A 23467-nucleotide genomic window follows, 5' to 3' on the forward strand; every position below is an offset into this window, starting at 1 on the left:
ACCTTTACTGTTCATCTCTTTTTAGATATCTGGTAACCTCCATTGAATGTCTTACTAATTTCTTTATCTTTTTTAATTTATCCCTTTATCTTCCTTGTTGCCTATCATTTTGGTATATTTTTGTATTAATGATTAAATAAGAATTACCTTGAATTATGATTAATAAGTTTTATTTAATGTATACTCTTTGCACTAGCCATTCATTTGCTTGTTTGTTTATTTATTTTAAACATTTTATTTACTCATGAGAGGCAGAGACACAGGCAGAGGGAGAAGCAGGCTCTCTGCAGAATGCCTGATGTGGGACTTGATCCCCGGACCCAGGGATCAGAGCCTGAGGCAAAGGCTCAACCACTGAGCCACCCAGGCATCTCATAGCTTTCTATTTAGTAACAGAATTGTAAACACTTAAAACCTATTAGCTTAAAACCACATACCTAAATTTACTGGGTGCTGATAAAGCATTGCCTGAGTAAAAATTATAGTTTTAAATGCCAAGAAAATATATACTAATAATCTAACATACTATTTTCAAAAATTATAAGAAAAATAAGTGCAAACTAAACCCAAAGGAAGAGGAAGAGAATAATAAAGATTAATGAGTACATTAAATGGAGATTGTATAGAAATTATTCATTGTTTTTAGTTAAAGTCCACGTGTATCTAACTCAAGACCTAGTGTATGTGTATCTTTTTATCTCCACATTTATCAATCTTTGCCTCCATTTACTTATGGATTTGTTTATCATTTACATACGGAGGTATTTAACTTTGTAAATAGGTCATTTATAATTCCCACTTTTTCTTTTTTTCTAGTAATTTCAATATCTGTTTTATATTTCCCTACAACACAAGGAATTTAAAATGCCTTAGGCTTTATTTTTCATAACCCACTATTTTTATTGAAATATACATTGAAGTTAACATACCATAATTACAAAGATTGAGGCATATTCATTTAATACACTCACGTGCACAGCACCTAGATCAAGAAACTGAACATTGCAGCATCCAGAATCCAGAAGTCTTCTGTGTCACCTAATAGGTATATAGCCCTTGGGCAAACTACTTCATTTTTCTTAGTCAAGTTCCTCATCTATAAAATGTGAATATATTATATTTTGTTACTGGTTTTTATCTAGGCTGCAACAGAGTTATTAAAAATAACATAAATTATTATAAATAACCTAATTCCTATTCTCTCTCATCTCCTCAGTTAATAACCCAACATAGCCTATGTACAAGGTTTTTAAGGAGTCCCAGCAGCATTGGGCACTGCCCTCACTAACTACAGTAGTCATTTGCTCAAGGTTTTGATGGTCTGTTGTGAGATGGCTTAGAACCTTTTCACTCTACGCCTGCTTTTGTGTTTACCTCATGTAGATGGTTCACCAGCTATGCAGACTGTGCTTTGATATTGTAGAGAGGTTTGTTTGCAAGGCCTAGTTTGATTTGTCCTCTTCATATTGCATCACATATAATTTTAATAATTCAATGATTTTATTAAATGCCTAAATTATTATTAAATATTATTATAATTTAATAATATTATTAAATATTATTAAAATATTAAAATTATTTTGTATAATGCCTAGAGTTGTTCCTTCATCAGTTATCACAACAATTCAATTTTAAAACTTTTCCATCACTCCTCATGCTTCCATGGAGCCTGTGCAGATAATTCACATTTCTCCCCCTACCACCCAGTCCCAGGCAACCAGTAGTCTTCTTTATGTATTTTTCAATTTGCCCTGTTAAACACTGAAAAGTTCAGGTAAATGGTGTCATAGAATAAATATTATTTTTGCAACTGGCTTAGTTTATTTAGCAAAGTTATTTTGATATTTATCCATGTTGTAGCACGCATCAGTATTTTTAATGCAGAACAGAATCGGATTATATGGATATAACACTTATGCACTGACAAGCTGATAGGCATTTGGTTTGTTTCCAATTTGGGCTATTATGAATAATTCTGCTATGAAATCTAAGTGTCTTTAGACATGTTTATTTCTCATGGGTAGATTACTAAGACTGTGACTAGTGAAATATACAGTAAATATAAACTTTAAATAGATTGTCAGACTGATTACCAAAGTATCTGTAGCCTCTTACATCCCTACCGGCAATGCCTGAGAAATCTAGTTTTCCACATACTCACCAACACTTAGTATTGTATGAGGGTTTTTTTTTTTTTTAACTTTTTTAAAAAAAGATTTTATTTATTTATTCATGAGAGACACAGAGAGAGAGGCAGAGACACAGGCAGAGGGAGAAGCAGGCTTCCTGCAAGGAGCTGGATGCAGGCAGGACTCAATCCTGGGATCCTGGGATCATGCCCTGAGATGAAGACAGACGATTGGCTCAATCGCTAAACCACCCAGGCGTCCCATTGTCTGAGTCTTTCATTGTAGCCATAGCATTGGGTTTACAGTCCACAAATTGTGGGCTTAATCTACATTTTCCTAATTTATGAGATTATTCACCTTGTATTGCCTTTATTAGGCATTTATATGTCTTAGGGTAACGTTTGGCATTTTGTATATTTTTAATTGAGTTTCTTACTATTGAGTTGTAAGTAATACATTCTGGGTACAAATGTCTTATCAGATATATAATCTGAAAATATTTTCTTCCAATCTATGGCTTGCCTATTCATATTCTTATGAACATGTTTGTCTAGAGGTTCAAAGCTGTGGTGCTGTTTTCTTTCTACTTTTAATTTTTATTTTTAGTTGAAGTATGTTTGACATACTATATTAGTTTCAGATGTTCAACATAAAACACTGTGATTCAATAATTATAAAGATTCTGAAATATCACAATAAGTGTAGCTACCATCTGTGATTATATGAAGTGATTACACTATTGACTATATTCCTTATGCTGTTTTTCACCCCTGTGACTTATTTATAGCTGGAACTTTGTACCTCTAAATCTCTTTCAATTCTGAATGACAACCATGTGGGGTAGAGTATTCTTGGTTGTTAGGATTTTTATCCTTTTGTTACTTTGAACATGTCACACTAGTCTCTTCTGGTCTACAAAATTTCTGCTAAAAACTCAGCCAGTAGCCTTATGGTGTTTTCCTATTTGCTTTTCTATTGTTGCTTTTCAGATTCTCTCTTTAACTTTTGATGTTTTAATTACTATGTGTCCTGTGTTGACCTCCTTGGGTTCATTTTGTTTGGGCTTTCTTTGCTTCCAGAGACCTGATGTCTATTTCCTTCCCCAGGTTGGGGAAGTTTTCAGCTGTTATTTTTTCAAGTAAGTTTTATGCCCCCTCTATCTTGCTCTTTTCCTTCTGGGAGCCCTATATTAATATTATTAATTTTTATATTGTCAGAGACTCCTTAACCTATCCTTTTTATAATTCTGTTCAGATTGCATACTTCCATCATCCTTTCAGATCACTGACCCAGTCTGCATATGTATATATCATTTGTTGTATTTTTTCAGCTCTGATTGGTTCTTTTAAAAAATATTTTCTATCTCTTTGTTGAAGATTTCACTGAGTTTATCTACTCTTAATTCCAGTGAGTATTTTGTATGGCCATTATTTTGAACTCTTTATCAGATATACTGATCATTTCCATTTTGCTTAGTTCTTTTTCTGAGGTTTTGTCTTATTTCATTTGGAACATATTTTCCTATCTCTTCAGTCTGTCTGATTCTGCTTATATGTATTACATAGATCAGCTACATCTCTTTGTCTTGAGTATGGTGGCCTTCTGTCAAAGGCATTGTATGGGGTCCAGTAGTGCAACACCCCCTAGTTACTGGAAGCAGTACCTATATAACCTTTTTTTGTGACCAGGTTGCAACCGCTGAGAACATGCTAGTGGATGGCAAGAGCCCTCAGCCCTGCTGTTTATAACTCTCCGTGACTCCTGCAGGTCCACTGTTGGGCAGGGCTGACTCCCAGCTCAACCAGCTGAGAGGCTGGGTTGTGGCTGCTATAGATGTGCTGGCAAGTGAGGCCAGTCCCTTGCAAAACTGACTGAGAGGTCTGATTGAAATTGCTGCAGGTGTGCTGATGCGGGGTTCACAGGACAGGAGCCTTTTGGAAGATCAACAGTCCTAACCTGATTGCCGGTTGAGGTGAGGCAATAGTTACTTTGTGGGTATTCCAGTCCTGACCAAGACCGCCTACCAGGTGTTGCAGTGTGAGCCACTTTGAAGGAGTACCTGCTGGGGCAGGTGGGTTGGATGGGCCTGGTTTGCAGGAGAATGACAGGGCAGGACAAGCGGTGCTAGCGTGCTTGGAGACTGTCAGAACTGGCTCCCGTTAGCATCAAGCCAGCAAGGCTAAAAGAGAGTAAGAAAAGTGGTGCCCTACACTACTTTTGTTTCTAGAGGACGATCCTTCAGATTCCTGTTCTTCTAGCATATGTCCTAAAATGAGTTAATAAATCTCCTTCAAGTATAACCCAGACACTTTTCAAATTGCTTTTTCTACGCTATTTCCTACTGAGTGATATAGTTGGCTGGCTCTCTAATAGCAGAATAGTGGTTTCCTATAGACTTTTAGTTCTCCTGGAATTAAGCTTTGCTGATTTCGCAGCCAGATGTTACAAGCGCTTGTCTTTCTGGTGCAAGACTCAGGCTGGGCATACCCATTGTGGGGTTTGATCCCCTCCTCGGAGAGGCCTTGGTGCCTGTGATATTCCTGGGTCCCTCACCAGAGGTTTGATTCTTGACTATGTCCCTGCCCCTCTTACTCTTCTCAATGTGGCGTTCTCTTTACATCTTCAGTTATGGAATGTCTGGTCTGCAGTGTGCAAGTCATTTTAAGAGTGAGCTGTATCACATCTATTTGTTCCCTCTCTGAGGAAGGTAAGCCCAAGATCCTCTTACTCTACCATCTTCACTTTATTTTGGTTTCTTTTTAAAAATAAATTCCAGTTTATCTTAAAAAAAAAAAAACCTTCTGATTTATTCTATTGGTATCATATCTGAGATATTTTTTCCTAATCCAAAGTTAAAAGTTTTTTTCCTAGAAATCTTAGTTTTAGCTTCTAAACTTTTGTGTATGTGTATTCTTTGATTTTCTGCAAATATGATCATGTCTTTTGACAGTAAAGAAAGCTTTGCTTTTAATAGCACAGATAATTTTATACTTATTTTTATTACTCTATGGCATTGGGTAGAATGAGGTGGAAATTGTTGACTCTTGATTTTTTTCCAGTCTTAGAGGAAAAACAGCCCATCATTAAGAGATAGAAGTTTCCTTCTATCCCTAGTTTTTTGAGTTTAACTTTCTCAGATATAACTTGTCTAATACTGTTGTTCTTTTGCCTAATAATTGAATGAGAAGTAATAGCTCCAGTTATTTGCAAAATAGGGCAGAAGTATACCTGCTATGCGTGTTGTACTCAATACACTTTCATATAGTATATTAGATAAAATATTGCTCTGGGTCATTGGTGCATGTCCATACTCTGTCAGTCTCTGATTGCTAAATAAAGTGTCTTTTAGTTGTTCAGTATTTATGGGACTAGGGGTTTGATCTGGTGGACTCAATTTTTCTTTATTTTATTGAAATAGTACTTAATATAATTCAAATTGTAACTTTGAGTTTTCTTCTCTAAGTATATTCTGATCATTTCCCATTACTGTATTTCCATTTTCTCTCTACCAAAATTCTTCTGAATTCTTGTAGAGTTAATAAAGGGTCTTAGATGAGGTCCTTTAGAAGCAGACCCTGAGATGACAACACATGTGCAAGTAATTTATAAACAATATGTTTCCAGAAGAAGCTGGGCAATGGCAGAAGAAGCAGGGTGGGGAAAAGGAGGAAACTAAGTAGATGATTTCATGTGAAGTATGGGCTCTAGCCTAACCCTGCAGGGGTGCCTTAGGCTATGAATTGTACTTCAGAGTTAGTTCCAAAATTTAAGAAAATAAGCCAGGCTCTTATAGTTCTTCATTGACTAAGGGTTACCTTTGAGGGTTGGAAGCCTACCAGGAGATACAGGATCATTGCATATAGAGGTAAAGTGGTTCCAAGCCAAGAACAGTCATCCAAAGACCATATTAGGCACATGAATTGGAAGAAAACGCATACAGGGACGCCTGGGTGGCTCAGCGGTTGAGTGTCTGCCTTTGGCTCAGAACGTGATCCCCGGGGTCCTGGTACCGAGTCCCACATCGGGCTCCCTGCTTGGAGTCTGCTTCTCCCTCTGCCTGTGTCTCTGCCTCTCTCTGTGTGTCTCTCATGAATAAATAAATAAAATCTTAAGAAAAAGTAAGAAGAAAATGCATACAAGAGCTGGGTGTGACCCCACAGGTAAAAAGAATCTAAAGGATCTGGGCATGTACAGGAAGTGTCCATTACATTAGATCTTCATGCTTTTCATAACTATTTGGAAGTCTTAAGTATTTTTATAAGTTTTTAAATGAACTATAAGTGATATATAATATCCTATTAATTTAAGTTGTACATCGAGGTAATTTAACTTAAGGTAATTATAATTTATAATGTATAATTTATAATTATACATTATAAGAGGATCCTCAAAATAAGTGTCATTAACATCTATCACCATATATGTTATTAAAATATTATTGACTATATTGCCTATGTGGTACCTCTCCATGACTTATTTATGACTGAAAGTGTGTACCACTTACTCCCCTTTATCTATTTTGCCCTCCCCTTAACACCCCACACCTTGTAAACAACAGTTTGTTGTTTGTGTCTATGAGTTTGTTAATTTGTTTTGTTATTTTAGGTACGACCTATAAGTGAAATCATATGGTATTTGTCTTTTTCTGTATGACTTATTATAATACCTCTAGGTTCATCCATATTGTTGCAAAAGATAAGATTTCATTGCTTTTAAAGCTGAGTAATATTCCAGTAGACACACACACACACACACACACACAATTTCTTGATCGATTCACCTATCATGAACACTTATATTGCTTACATACTTCTACTATCATAAAAACCACTGCAATGAACTTAGGGGTGCAAATCTCTCTTCAATTGGTGTTTTCATTTTCTTCAGATAAATACCTAGGAATTGAATTACTAGATAATATGTTAGTTTTAATTTTTCAGTAACCTGAAATTTTTTTCCATAGTGGCAATACCAATTTACATTTACAGTGAACAAGTGTCCTCTTTTTTTCCCATTCTCATCAAAATCATTTTTTTTGTCTTTTTGATAATAGCCATTTTTGACAGGTGTGAGGTCATATCTCACTGTGGTTTTTTTTTTTGTTTTTTTGTTTTTTTCTCACTGTGGTTTTGATTTTGCAGTTCCCTGATGATGAGTAGTGATGTTAAACATCTTTTTATGTGTCTGTTGGCTATCTGTCTTCTTTGGAAACGTGTATTCAAGTCCTCTGCTCATTTTTTATTTGGTTCATTTTGGTATTAAGTTGTGTAAATTCTTTATATATTTTGGACATTAACCCCTTATTGGGTGTATGTTTTGCAAACACCTTCTTCCATTCAGTAAGTTGCCTTTTCACTCTGTTGATTATTTCCAATATTATTGTGAAAAAGTTTTTTAGTTTGATGTAATCTCATTTGTTTATTTTAGCTTTTGTTGCCCTTTTCTGAAGTGACAAATCCAAATTTTGCTAATGTCCAAGAGCTTACTGCCTATTTTCTTCTAGTAGTTTTATGGTGACAGGTCTTACGTAAAAGTTTTTGTCCATATTTTTGCATGACCTGTCCAGTTTTCCCAGCATTATTTATTGAAAACTGTTAAAAAAAACCTGTCATTTTCCCATTATATATTCATGCCTCATTTGTTATAGATTAATTTATCATATATACATGGTTTTACTTCTGGGCTTTCTATTTCATTGACCTATGTGTCTGTTTCCATGAGAGTACTATACAGTTTTGATTACCACAGCATTGTAATATAGTTTGAAGCCAGGGAAGTCTTTTGTTCTTCTCTGTCAAGATAACTATGGCTATTCAATGTGTTTTGTAGTTCTATTTTAGGTTTCTTTATGATAATTTTATAAAAATGGTCATTGGTATTTTTGACAGGGAATAGAATGAATTAAGTACAGAGGTTGCTTTGGGTAGTATACATATTTAAACAATATTGATTCTTCCAATCCATGAGCCAGACTATTTTTACATTCATTTGTATCATCAACCTCTTTGGTTAAGTTTATTCCTAGGTATTTTCTTCTTTTTGATGCAGTATTACATGGAACCATTAATTTCTCCTTCTGGTAGCTAATTATATGTGTAAAAGAACACAACCAACTTCTATATGTTCATTTTGTCTCCTACAAATTTATTGAATTCATTTAATCATTCTAATAGTTGGGTTTTTGTTGTTGTTGTGATTTTTATATATATAATTCAGGGTTTTTATATATAGTATCCTGTCACCTACAAATAATTTTATTTCTTCCTTTCCAATCTGGATATCTTCTATGATTTTATTTATTTTTTGCCTAATTGATTTGGATGGGACTTCCAGTACTTCATGAATATAAATGGCAAGACTGGGCATTTTATTTTTAATTTTAAAAAGTTTAAGCTTTTCATCATTGAGCATGTTGTTAGCTATGGGTTTGCAGTATATGGCTTTATGTTATGTTTCTTATATACCCACTTTTATGAGAGTTCTTATCGTAAATGGATGTTGAACTCCATCAAATGCCTTTTCTGCATCTATTGAGATGATTATATGATTTTTATCCTTTATTTTGTTAATATGATACACAACGTTGATTCACTTATGGGTGCACTTGCATCCCTGGAAGAAATCACATTTGATAACAGTGTACAATTATTTAAATATTTTTTTGGCAGGCCAGGTGGTGTGGGTACAAGCCAGGGAGGCCCAGGGGTATGACACATTGGGGACCCCTTGGTGGGATACCAGGAGGTGGCATGGATCAGGAGCCCAGGGTACACAGGGTCAATGTTAGCAGGTTGGCTAGAGTTCCTGGACCCTATTTCTAAACTTTTTTTTTTTTTTTTTTTTTTATGATAGCGAGAGAGAGAGAGAGGCAGAGACACAGGCAGAGGGAAAAGCAGGCTCCATGCACCGGGAGCCCGACGTGGGATTCGATCCAGGGTCTCCCGGATCGCGCCCTGGGCCAAAGGCAGGCGCCAAACCGCTGCGCCACCCAGGGATCCCACCTGGACCCTATTTCCACCCATGTTATTAAGCTAAAGGAACATAAAAAATATAGTATTCAAAGGTACCTCAATCTCAGAGAAAAATATCAGAAATTCTTACTTGTTGGGCTCTTTAGGACTAGTAAGTGAATTTCCTTCACCTATAATCCTGTTGCCTTTTAAATGAGGTTTTTCGTTTTTTCTCTGTGACCCAGGTGGGTGAGTCTGCACATGGGCTCCTCAGTGATATTCCTCCTTCCTACAGATTGTCAAGGAGGGTGTGGTTCTCTTCATTACCATGTTTTTCTTACCTTTCTCCATGTTTTCCTTCTATCATTTGTTGTGCAAAGAGTTTTCAATCAGCCTTCAGTTTTCCTTCCAGATGATTGCTTTATATGTAGGTGTAGATTTCGCATGTCTATGGGAGAAGATGAGTTCAGTGTCTTCCTATACAGTGTCAGGAACTCTACCATGATTAGGTTTCATCTAGTTGTCTGATCGTGATAGATACCACTTGGTATGTGAATACGTGCTGATAGGTGTTAAAATCCCTGGGAATATATAATGTGTTATATAGGTCAATATGGTGAATAAATGGAATAATAGCCAATGATTAAAAATTTCTTGGAGTGAATTCCTGGAGCCAAGATTTAACCATTTATATTCAGATTTTAATTTTCTAAATCAATTTTTTGAATAATGTATACTTGGGTTTTAATTTTTTGAGTTATTTTCATGAGTATAGCATGATGTATTAGCAGACACATTCTCATGATTACTTAAAACATTCTCAGATTTATCCTGTTGTAAATCAAGAGACAATATTGCAGCAGAGCTTCTACCTAAATTAGACCTTTATATGATGGGAATAATTGGGTAGGTAGAGTTAGTTTTTTAAAAATTTTCATATAAATTGTAGTTTAAGAAAATTATACATTTGAATTTGGAGAACACCCACTCTAGAGTGGTTTCAAAACATCTTGAGATGGTAATATGAGGATGGCAGTTTTATTCTAATGGGTTTTTCTAGTTTAACAATGTTTGATGATTTCAGCAGGTCCTCTGTTGAACTTCCTTGAGTTGCTCATACAGCAATAGGCATAAAGTTGTCCACATACAATTTATTGTGGTGAATTCTCTGAAATTTACAAGTAGGTAACAAAACCTCAAATACAGTCATTACAGAACTAAAATCTGATATCTACCAGGGTATATTATTGAAACATAATCTAATATTTATCATAGATAATCATAGTAAGATAATAAGACTAACTTATTTGCAAAGAAGTCTAGTTTCAAAACACTTGGTTTGATTATTTACAAAAGTGCAGCAAGAAATGTGATTGACCAGATATAGGTGTTTTTAAACCTAATTTGATGAAACTTTTCATAAGGAATCTCAGATTGGACTCTTAAAATCATCTCAAGAATAGGAAGCCAAGCTAAGGATTTGTCTAACTGTATCCTGACACAGAAACAGACTTTTATTCAACTTATGCAAATAGATATATTGTCATGAAAAATAAGAATATTTAATAAGTTTCTGCATTCTGCAGAGATCAGGTAGTGAGAAAAAGATAAACGTATCTGCTTGTTGCAAAAATCTACTTTACCAAATTACAGTAAGCTATAGTTTGCTTAAAAGATAGAAAAGGGGGCCTTGTAAATCTGGAAAGCACACATTAAAACAGCAACGTTTTAAGTGAAGTCATAAGAATTATAGCTCTTATTTTGCTTCAACTTGGATTAGCAGCTTTATGAATCAATTTTTTAAATATTTTTTTTCTTTATTTATTTATGATAGTCATCACAGAGAAAGAGAGAGAGGCAGAGACACAGGCAGAGGGAGAAGCAGGCTCCATGCACCAGGAGCCCGACGTGGGATTCGATCCCGGGTCTCCAGGATCGTGCCCTGGGCCAAAGGCAGGCGCCAAACCACTGCGCCACCCAGGGATCCCCTATGAATCAATTTTTCATTAGAATTTTAGAAACTTTTACTCAGTTCTGTCTTATTAAAGTTACCAGAAACCTACATTTTAGAGTAGTAGTCAGGGTCTTTTCCAAGAGCCTCAGAGTAAAACAGTAACTGTGAGTGACAAAGGACTTAAAAATGGCCATAACCAAAAATTTGATGAGTTCATTATAATTTACAAGGAAATTTGTTATCTCAGTGACATACATTTTAAAACAATAACAAATTATGACTGATAACATATCAGAATATCAGATTTTTAGAAATTTCATATAATTTCTGAATCACTTATTTTAATGACATACATAGGCCATAAAAATGTGGTCTAAGAAAGTTAAAAATTACTTTATGTATCAAATAACATTTCTCTTTCCATTAATTCAGAATTTGATATTGAGAAGTTTAAAATGTCAAAAGATTTAAGATATTTCAAGAAATAGGGTCACTATGAAACAATAGGTATCCATTCAAAGTGACAACAGATTTCAAAGGTAAATACAGAAAGTTATATAGTTGTAAAAAGCCTTAGCTATTTTCCTAAGTAATCAAAGTCTGAAATGGTTTCATCAGAAACAGGAGCCTTGTTTTCTAGGTAGATTACATTAAAGGTAAAGAAATTGTGTTCATAATTTCTTATTGAGATCAGAGTAATAATTTTTAAAAATACTTTGTCCTTTTAACAGAGAGAAAACTGAATTTGAATTCTATAACAGTGTACATTTGATATTAAAACTCTCTAACTTAAATCATTTATGTATTTATTTATTTATTTATTTATTTTATTTTATTTTATTTTTTTTAATTTTTTAAAGCCATTTCTATTTTAGCTTGACCACATAAAGTTTCTTTCTCAGGATCTATTTTCCACCAACCTTCTGCAACTTTCTTATCCTGGAATATTTTCAGACAAAATTACCTTATTTCCCTTTAACAAAACAAAAATCCATGTCCTTTAAATCATTGCTTATCCAAAAAACACTATTTTTTAACTTTTTATGCACAATTGGTTTCTTTTATTCTTTATTTCTATTAGTTTTACTTACACATATTAATTTGAATTCTTAGCCCTTATAATCCATAATTCCTACTGAAAACTAAGAAGCAATCATCTGATTACTGGAAAGTTAATATGTAATGATAAAGACATTTTTTTATAGTATAATTTTTTTAATGTGGTGAAAAACATATTACTATCTTCTGTCTTTCTGTAAAAATTAAAAAGCCAAGTTGATAAATTTGTTTATATTATTTGGAAATAATCTAGCTATTACTTAGTATAACTGAGTAGAAACTTTGGGCTTATTTACATTTATTTAAAATATTTGTTGTTACCCAATATGCTTGGATTGCACATTAAATAACTAGTCTCATTTTTCTTGATGATAAATTTTTGACATAGATATTGGGCTTATTTGATTAGTAAACCAAAGTAGAATAAGTTATATGTTTGGAATTACATTTAATATTGACAATTCTGAAGACAAGCCTGTTTTTATTAAATCAACAGACAAACTAGCTTTTATTTATTATAGATTACTCAAGGTCATGTGAACCTGAAAAACCTTTGGGTTAATTTCTGTATTTCTTAAAGTTTTACAAATATGTAAGCACTTATTTTTTCCGTAACCCAACTACATAGAACTCTACATATTTCTGTGCGTTTATGTGTGTGTATATGGCAGGTACAAAACTCAAAAGAATAGTTGGATCAAATTGTGTTCTGTTATATAGGCTATATTAAGGTTACTTGCTTAGAGGGCCAACTTTGTTTTTGGAGAAGTTTATTTATTGTTATTTATTTTTTTAAAGATTTATTTTAGAGAGAGAGAGCAAGTGAGGGCAGCGGGAGAGAGAAACTCTCAAGCAGAGACCATGGCTGAGCATGGAGCCCAATGCTGAGCTCAATCTCATCACCTCCTGAGCTGAAACCAAGAGTCGAGTCAGATGCTTAACCAACTGAGCCACCCAGGTGCCTCTGCTTTCTAAATGTTTTCTATTTCCATACCATAATTATTTTTAGAACTATTTTTGTAGTCATTGTATCTTTTAGAACTTTCTGAATACTGAGGTATCCATTCCTTTGTCTTTGAGAGGTTTGAGATCCTCTCTTAGATAAGACCACCTTGAGGGTCACCCTCATAAGTTAAAGGTGTCTCAAAGTGGCCACTGCAATTACAAAAGTTCACCCATTTTCCCAAAAGACATAAGAGCATGGTCTATAGACAGGTGGAACCTGCCATGCCTTAGGATTCCCCAAGATGTCTTAACTATGAGTGACTGTTTACCAAAATTCAGGAAATCACGTATTTTCCATGCTTTTGAACGGAATAGAAATAGACTATGATGGGGTCATGCTTGATAAGAGAACCCTAAGTCCAACTCTTCTCTGTGTTTTTCTTTGTCTTTGATCTTACAAAGGAGTTAAAGATGGCTGTGTAAAGATAGAGGCAGAAATTGTTATGATGTAGCTATGAGCCAAGGATTATTAGCAAATTGCCAAAGCTAAGAAAAGGCAAAAAAGAATTCTCTCCTGAAAACTACAGGGAGAAGTGTGACAGGGCTGACACTTTCATTTCAGCCTTCTTGCCTTCCAAAGTATAAGAGATCAAACTTCTACTTGAAGCCACCCAGTTTGTGGTTAAGTATTATTGCAGCTCTAGGAACCTAATACACTATTTATCCCTCTGCTTCATCTCACATTGAAATCCTCTGTAAGCCTTTCCAAACAGCCACCAAGCCAAGCTATGCGCCTCTCTGCAGTGTGTCCTTTGTGCCCTTTGCATTGTTATTCACAACACCAAATATGATATATGAAAATTCTCTGCCAACAAGTGTATCTACTACCCTAGTTTTCTCCTATCATGTTTTAACTATTTAATTGTGGTACAATTACTATACAACAATCTGTACACATAAAAATTGCAGAGCTCTGTCATATGAATGTACCTGTTAGAATATTACCTAATCAAAATATCGCACTGTTCTGTTGAAAATAACTATTCATATAAAACATTTTATAGTTTTGATGAAAAAAAAATCTTCTTTAACAGTGAAAGTAGAATAACTTTTGTCCATTGGAACCCTTACTTGTGACAAGGACAATGTTGGCAATGATATAAAGTGAAATGCATATTAAAAATGAAATATGAAAACTAACTTGATCATTAAAATAGAAAATGTTTGTACTAAATGCAAATTATTTATAATACATTTTGACTAATACTATTAAAGGAGATTCTTCTGCAAATGAAATGTGTTCAGTATTTTGCTAACAAATTGCATCTCAGTATTAATTATGATTGTGAAAGATAAATATACACAATAAAAGAGAGCTCATTAAAGATAGATTCACTCCATTATTTTCTTAATTATTTTTAACCATTGTATATTCTTTCCAGAAATAAAACTTGCAAATATTTAAATGCTCATTTTCTTCAGTTTATAGAAGAACATCATACAATGCATTTATACATAAAGCACTTATGGAGAGCAAACCCACATTTTAATTATACAGTATCTGCTAATGATATCTGAATAATATCAACACACAAAAACAATTCTAGGAGAAATCTAAAACTCTATTAGAGCTTTAAAATCAAACAATAGGTAACTGTATGAAATGGAAAAAGGGAGGTAATTTACTGAACAGATATTTCATAAATAAGTCCAAATTAAACACTGTATCTAATTGGAAAACATGACTTAATGATTTTCACAAAATGCAATCCTTTATCTTCATTTCTTTTGCTTTCGAAATGAATTTAGACAATCTACAGTGAATTTTTTCACTGTAGAACTTAAAAGTTATTTTGCTTACAATTTAAAAGATATACCTAACAAAGGTTCTGGTTTCAGCTCTAACACATGAAAAACACTGAAGTCATCCCTCTAAGACACACAACAGGAAAATCCTGAAAAACCTAGAAATTAATGTATCTTCTGTGGCTCGATCTGGAATCTAGTCTGTAGGGCAAATCACCATCCCAAAGTCAAGAAAAGCAGGTGAACTCAAAGGATCTGCTTAAGCAGAGAAAAAAACTACAGGAGCCAGAAAATGGTAAGGCATCTTTAATGATAATATCGATTTGGTTAGTCCGCAGAGTCCTGAATGAATGAGAAATTTCTGGGTGCTACAGTTTGAGGGAACCCCAAAATTTCATGGGTTTTATTTCCAGAAATACCACTAGATTCTCACAATGAAGAGTCAAGAAAGGTTCTTTATGATGTTAGGAATGGAAAAAATAGCTTTATTAATTTCTTAGGGCTGCTGTAACAAATCATCATAAACTCTTAAGACTTAAAACAATAGAAATATATTATCTTACAGTTTTGAAAGCTAGAGGTTAAAAATCAATTTCACTGACCTGAAATGAAAGGTTCAGCAAGGCCATGCTTCCTTGGGAGAGAGACTTTGAGGGGAGACTCCATTTCTTGCACTTCCAGGATCTTGGCTTATGGCCATATACTTCCAGTCTCTGCTTCTGTGGCCATGTTGCCTCTTCTTCCTTTATGTGCTTCTTATATCTTAACTGTGAGGGATCCTGTTTTCCAACAGCTATTCAAAAATCAGGGAATCATGTTTTCCATGCTTTTGAACAGAATAGGGTGACTTACCAAGAAACTTCAACAAACAAAATACATGTCCATTTTGAACTTGTAAATGTAAATGCGACATTATTTAGAAACAGAATTGGTGCAGATGCAATCAAGCTATGATGGGTCATGCATGATAAAGATATTCCAAGGATATAAGGGTATTCCATATTTGCAAACTGATCAGTGTGATGCATTTCATTAGTAAGAGAAAGGATAAAAAACATAGATGATCAAGGATGATCATATGATCATCTTGAAAGATGCAGATAAAGCATTTGACAAAGTACAATATCCATTCATGATAAAAACTTCCAACAAGGTAGGTTTAGAAATAACATCTCAACATACTAAAGGCCATATGTGAAAAACTCATTGCTAATATCATAGTTGTGAAAAAAATGAGAGCTTTTCCTCTAAAATCAGGAAAAAGACAAGTATAGACATTATCACTTTTATTCAACCAACATAACACTGGAAGTGCCAGACACAACAATCAGACATAAATAAATAAATAAATAAATAAATAAATAAATTCCAAATTGGTAAGGAATACATAAAACTTTATTTGCAGAATACATGATACTACATATAGAAAACCCTAAAGACTCCATGCACACACACAAAAATGTATTAGAAATGTTAAATGAATTTAGTAAAGTCAGAGGATAATTCTTTTGTATTCAATTGGTTGCATTTCTATCATTTTTTTTATAGACTAAAAATGAAGTAGCAGAGAAATTAAAAGAATACCATTTAAAATTACATCAAAAGTAATAAAATACCTGGGAATAAACTTAACCAAGGTGGTGAAAAATCTGTCCTCTAAAAACTATAAAACGCTAAGAAAAAAATTGAAGATGACACAAACAAATGGAAAGATATCCCATGATAGTGAATTGAAAAAAACAATATTGCTAACATACATTTTACCCAAAGCAATCCAGATTTAATGCAATCTCTACAAAAATGCCAACATATTTTAAAAGGTTAATTTATTTTACAGAGTGAGCAAGAGAGAGTGGGCAGGGGAGAAGGAAAGAGAATCCTCAAGTAGACTCCCTGCTGAGCGTGGAGCGCAAAGCAGGTCTCAATCCCAAGACCCAGGGATCATGACCTGAATAGAAATTCAGTCAGACACTTAACAGACTGAGCCACTCAGGCTTCCCCAACTACATTTTTCACAAAGCTAGAACACATAATACTGAAATTTGTATGAAAAAAAAAAAAAAAAAAACGAAGAATAGCCAAAGCAATCTTAAAAGAGAACAAAGCTGGAAGTATCATAATTCCAGATTTCATGATATACTTCAAGCTGTAATAAAACAGTATTATACTGGTACAAAAATAGTTCAATGAAACAGAATAGAAAGCCCAGTAATAAACCTACATTTATATGGTCAATTAATCTGTGACAAAAGCAAGTATGTACAATGGGGAAAGACAATCTCTTCAACAAATAGTGCTGGGAAACTCTTATACCATACACAAAAATAAACTAAAAATGTTTTAAACACCTGAATGTGAGACTTAAAATTATAAGACTCCTAGACAAAAACACAGGCAGTAAATTCTCTGATGCCAGCTTAACAACATTTTTACAGATGGATTCCCTCAGGCAAGGAAGACAAAAGCAAAAATAATTACTGAGAATACACCAAAATAACCATTTGCAGAGCAAAGGAAATTATCAACAAAAAAAGCAGCTGACTAGAAGAAGATACTTGCAAATTATACATCCAATAAGGGGATAATGTCTAAAACATATAAAGAACTTACACAACTCAAAATATACACACAAAAACCTTCCCAATGATCCTATTAAAAATGAGCAGAAAACCTGATCAAACATTTTTTCAGAGTACATACAGATGGCCAACATAAGACATGAAAAGACACTCAACATCACTAATCATCAGGAAAATGTGCATCAAAACTACACCTTCCAGAATGACTAAAATCAAAAACATAAATAACGTGTTCATAAGGATATGGAGAAAAGGAACCCTGGTGCACTGTTGGTAATTCAAATTGGAGCATGCACTATAGAAGATAGTACAGAAGTTACTAAAAAAAATAAATAAATAAAAATAGAATTTCCATACGGTCCAGTAATTCTACTGCTGGGTTTTTACCCCTCCCCCAATAAAAACACTAATTCAAAAAGATATGCACCCCTATGTTCACTGTCGCATTATTTACAATAGCTAAAATAAGGAACCAATGCAAGTCCATCAACAGATGAATGGATAAAGATGTGTATGTGTACACACACATACACACAGACACGTATTCACAAAGGAATATTACTCAGCCATAAAAACAAATGAGATTTTGCCATTTGTAACAGCATGGTCTAGGTCTAGATGGTCCTAGAGAGTATAATGCTAAGCAAAATAAGAAAGACAAATATGATTCATTTATGTGGATTTAAGAAAAAAATAACAGACAAACATAGGAAATAAACAGACTCTTAAATACAGACAACAAACTGTAGCCATCACTTTGTTGGCTGCCAGAGGGGAGGTAAGATAGATAAAGGAGATTAAGATTTCACTTATCTTGATGAGTACTTAATAATATGTAGAAATAATATATGGAATTGTTAATTCATTATATTGTATACCTAAAACAAATATTGCAAGTTAATTTTACTTCAATAAAAAATCTGTTAGAGAACTTGTATGTAAATCATAGAGAACTCTTAAAACTAAATGATAAAACAAAACAATTGAAATGTGCAAAATATCTTAATAGACACTTACCAAAGAAGATGCTCAGAGGGCAACTAATCACTTGAACTCAAGCTCAGAATCATTTGTCATTAGGGATTTACGAAATGGAACAATAACACCACATAGGTACATCTCTATCAGAATAGCTAAAATCCAAAACCTGGCGATATTGATTGCTGGCAAGCATGCACAGCAGTGGAAACTATTTTTTCCATTTACATGATATTCTGGAAAAGGTAAGACTGTAATGATTTTGTTTTTATTTCTTTTTTAAAGATGTTATGTATTTATTCATGAGACAGAGAGAGAGAGAGACAGAGAGAGAGAGAGGGGGGCAGAGGGAGAAGCAGGCTCCATGCAGGAGCCCGATGTGGGACTAGATACTGGGACCCCAGGATTATGCCCTGTGCCGAAGGCAGGCGCTAAACTGCTGAACCACCCAGGGATCCCCCGACTGTAAAGATTTTAAACAAATTAGTCATTCCCATGTGTCCATGTGAAGGTAACGAGAAGGTTGAATAACTGAAGCACAGGAGAAATTTTCAGTGTGGTTAAACTACAGTGTATGAGACAGTAAAGACAATACATTTGTCAATACTCAGAATTTTAAAGTACAATGCTTGAATCCTAACAAATGAAAAGAAAGTTAAGTCCTTTAGGAGAACAGAGAATTACAGGATGGAATTCAGAGTATTGAGAAAAATTAACTGTATTTGAAACATATTAACCTCACTGGAAAAGATATGAGAGATTAATCTAATAATCTAATCTAGGTAATTTTGGAAATGAATGTAATCTCTAAGACTAGAGGCAATGGAAACTGTACATGAGAACTGTATTGAGGGATGCCTAGGTGGATTGGCGGTTAGCATCTGCCTTCAGCGCAGGGCATGATCCTGGAGTTCTAGGATTGAGTCCCACATCCTGGCTCCCTGCATGGAGCCTGCTTCTCTCTCTATCTGTGTCTCTGCCTCTCTCTCTGTCTCTCATGAATAAATAAATAATTTAAAAAAAAGAAAAAAAAAACTATCGAGTTGATAAAGTCGTTTTTCATGGGGTATAGGTCAATAATTCTTGTACCACAGTACAAATACATTGAAGAACTAAGTAAATGGATTAAGGATGGTAGGAGTCAGTTTTCTCACTTTTGGAATGGGAGATTGCACATAAGTAAGAGAAAGAGCCTAAAATAATACATGTGGTTATTTAAAAAAAAAGATTTTGTTTATTTGATAGAGAGAAAGAGAGAGAGAGAGAGAGAGAGAGAGAGAGAGAGCAGGGGGAGCTACAGATGGAGAGGAAGAAGCAGGTTCCCTACTGAGCAGGGATCCCAACTGTGGCTTGATCCCAGGACCCTGAGATCAGGACCTAAGCCAAAGGCAGACACTTGGTTAACTGAGCTACCCAGGAGATCCAGTATATGTGGTCATTAATTAGAGTCCCAGACATTAGTATTAACTCATAATTAACTTAATATGGATGCAGATAACTATATATATATATATATATATATATATATATATATATATACACCACCCAGGGATTTCCTGACTGGGATATATATATATATATATATACACTCAGAATTGTACTGTATAGAGTACAACTGAGCTGGAGATATATATTTTAGAGTAACTGATTAAAAACAGCAAGCCTAAATAAAAAAGATAAACCTTTAGTCACTTACTGAAATATTATAAGTAACCACCTAAGCAGAAAGTGACAACACTGCATTTCATCTCCCCTCCCAATGAATGGTATGCTAGTCAAAGATCAAATAGATCAGCAGAGACATGAAAATTGTATTACAGTACATGGATCATTAAGCAAAATATTCCTGCACATTTATGGACCCTGAGGCTAGGGGTGGATGTTGGATAGTAGGAAAAGAGGAGGAAAACAGTAGAAAGTAGAAAAGTACTATTGGGCCAGAGTGGGGAAAGCCTTGTTAAGTATTCTCTTGTTACCCTAACAAGGAGGTGTTTGAAGACTACTTTGGCTGAGGACCCCAAGTAAAGAAACCTAGAAATGAAGGCACCAGGGCATTAAGCATAATGACATTTAACTTACCTGACTGTTCTCTCTCTCTTCACAACTAGAAAAGAAAAACAACGGCCTGAAATCACAGTGAAAATCAGCAGCATGACAGCATTAGAAGATGCAAATGATATCAAGCTCCTTTAAAGCCCCATTCTCAATTGTTCATATTTGATCTCACTGGTTATTCCCTGAAATTTGTACTAAAAAACTTGTCTTTATTTGACCTGACTCAGAATTCTCCAGGGGCCAGATATGTTTCTGGTGAATATTTGTTTGAAACAATCAGTGGCAATTTTTTAACATTACAAATGTCCCAGGTGGTGAGTAAAAACTGGAGCAAACAATAAGTTAACCATAAGGCTTAATGAAAAAATCTAGGGGAAAAAGATATCCACATAAGGCAGAATAATTTTCACATATTCCTAGAAGGTTATACACAAGTTAAAGCCTGAGTGTTTCCCTGAGTTGTAGACATAATCACATTCTACATGAAGAAATTCTCAGCAACAAGCAAATAAACCTAATTACAAACATCTAAAGATCATTAGCTGTCCACTAATGTAGCCAAACAAACTTCAGTGGAAATTCTATTACAGAAAGAATATATTCTTTACATAATTAACTTAGATATCTCTAAACAAACAACAATAACAACAAATACTGGGGGAGATCAGGTTTCCAGAACTGTCATGTTATTTAATATATCCATTTAAAAAATACAAAATATACAAAGAAATAAGAAAATATGACCAATACAAAGAAAAGGAAGTAGTCAAGGGATGCCCAGGTGGCTTAATCAGTTAAACATCTGACTCTTGATCTTGGCTCAGTTTGTGCTCTCAGGGCTGTGAGATCAAACTCCACAATGGGCTCCATGCTGGACATGGAACATGCTCAAGATCTTCTCTGTCCCTCTCTCTCCTTAAAGAAAGAAAGAAAAGGAAGAAAGGAAGGAAGGAAGGAAGGAAGGAAGGAAGGAAGGAAGGAAGGAAGGAAGGAAGGAAGGAAGGAAGGGAGAAAGAGAGAAAAGAGAAAAAAGAAAAGAGTAAATAAAAATTGTCCCTTAGGAAGTTGGTGGCTGGACTTAACACTCAATAAAGACATTAAAACAGTTATCTTAAATATATTAAAAGAACTTAAGGAAAGCATGTCTGTGGTACTGAGCAAAGAACAAGAATGGTATTTATGAAATGTGGAACATCTGTGAAGACATGGCAATCATTTAAAAATTATAGAAATTCAGAAGTTGGAAATCACAATAAATAGCATGCAAAATTCACTACAAGTCCCCCGGGGCAGTTTTCACTTGGCAGAAGAAATAAACACCAAATTTGAAGGTAACTAAATTGAGATTATCTGAGTAATATAATATGATAATTAAGATTATTTCAGTCTGAGAAACAGAAAGAGAAAAGAATTTTAAAGAATCAAAATTATTTGAGACCTGTGGCACATCATGATGTGTGTGTGAGTACCAGAATAAAATGGGAAAGAAAAAGGCATGGAGAGAATATTTGATGACATGATGGACCAAAACTTCACAAATTTGGTGAAAAACATTAATATACATATCTAAAGGCTCAATGAACTCCAAATAGGATAAAAGATCCACACCAAGACACAATATAAACATTTTTACAAAAAGAGAACCTTGAAATTAGCATGAGAAATACAATTTATCATACATAAGAATTCACTACAAGATTGACGGTTTTTTTTTTTTTTCCATCAGAAACCATACAAGTCAGAAGGCAGTGGAATGATATAGCCAAAATAATAAAAGAAAAAAATACAGTAACGCAAGAGTTCTATATCTGAAACTATCTATTGAATAAAAGGGGAGATTTAAAGATTCTCAAACAAAGCTGAGGATTTCACTGCTAGTTGAACTGCTCTACAGAAAACAACAACAACAACAACACAACATACTAATGGTAACCTTTCAGACTAAAATAAGTGACAGCAATTAATTGAATCCCATAGAAGATATTAGGAACACCATTAAAAGTAACTGCATAGGTGAATGACAGCATAAGCATAGTTTTTGAAGCATTTTTCTCTTATATGTATTGAATGACAACTACAAAAATCAATATTTCTAAATCTGTGTTGTCATACATTTTACAAAGATGTAATCTGTATGACAGCAGCACAAAGAAGGGAGAGATAATTAAGATAAAGAAATATATTTTTGTGTACTCTTGAAAATGTTCATATCAATTGAAGTAAATTGTCATAATTTAGGACGTTAATTGTAAGAAAGACAACCATTGGGAGAACATCATAAAAAATATAGTCAAATAACAAGCAAATGTACACTATAAAAATATCTATTTCATACAAAGGAAAGCAATAATTAAAGGACAGAGGAACAAATTAAATATATGACATATAGAAAGGAAATAGCTAAACAGGGGATATTATGCAAAATTTAATGGATTATATTTACAATAAAAATGAAAAGATTTGAAGAATGGATAAAAATTAAAAAAATAGCAATATGTTGCCTTTAGGAGACCACTTAACCTTGAAAACATAGGTAACTTGAAAATAAATGATAGAAAAAAATTACCATGCAATAGAAAATAATCAAAAGAAACCCAAAGGGGTACGTGGGTGGCTCAATTGGTTTAGCATCTGACTGTTGATTTTGGCTCAGGTAATAGTCTCAGGCTCCTGAGATTGAACCCCATGTCAGGCCTTGCACTGAGCATATTGCCTGCTTAGGATTCTCTCTCCCTCTGCCCCTCCCCACCCAGCTAGTGCTCTCTCTGTCTCAGAAAGAAAGAAAGAAAGAAAGAAAGAAAGAAAGAAAGAAAGAAAGAAAGAAAGGAAGGAAGAAAGAAGAAGAAAGAAAGAAAGAAGAAAGAAAGAAGAAAGAAAGAAAGAAAGAAAGAAAGAAAGAAAGAAAGAAAGAAAGAAAGAAAGAAGAAAGAAAAAGAAAGAAAGAAAGAAAGAAAGAAGAAAGAAAGAAAGAAAGAAAGAAAGAAAGAAAGAAACCTGAAAGGGTTAATATCA

At 34.1% G+C, this 23467-nt stretch overlaps 1 long non-coding RNA gene across 1 annotated transcript in view; it reads right to left on the minus strand.

The window, feature by feature from the left end:
• Positions 1–966: 966 nt before the first annotated feature.
• The window catches only part of LOC111095658, a 90613-nt gene continuing 68112 nt past the window's right edge, over positions 967–23467 (minus strand). The window contains exons 4-7 of the long non-coding RNA XR_005358636.1: positions 20480–20504; positions 15446–15636; positions 9421–9527; positions 967–1096 (exon numbers count right to left, since the gene is read on the minus strand). This is a non-coding gene — a long non-coding RNA (uncharacterized LOC111095658). The remainder of the gene's footprint in view (positions 1097–9420; positions 9528–15445; positions 15637–20479; positions 20505–23467) is intronic.

This window comes from Canis lupus, chromosome 4 (genome assembly GCF_011100685.1).
Source record: "Canis lupus familiaris isolate Mischka breed German Shepherd chromosome 4, alternate assembly UU_Cfam_GSD_1.0, whole genome shotgun sequence".
Taxonomy (NCBI): domain Eukaryota; kingdom Metazoa; phylum Chordata; class Mammalia; order Carnivora; family Canidae; genus Canis; species Canis lupus.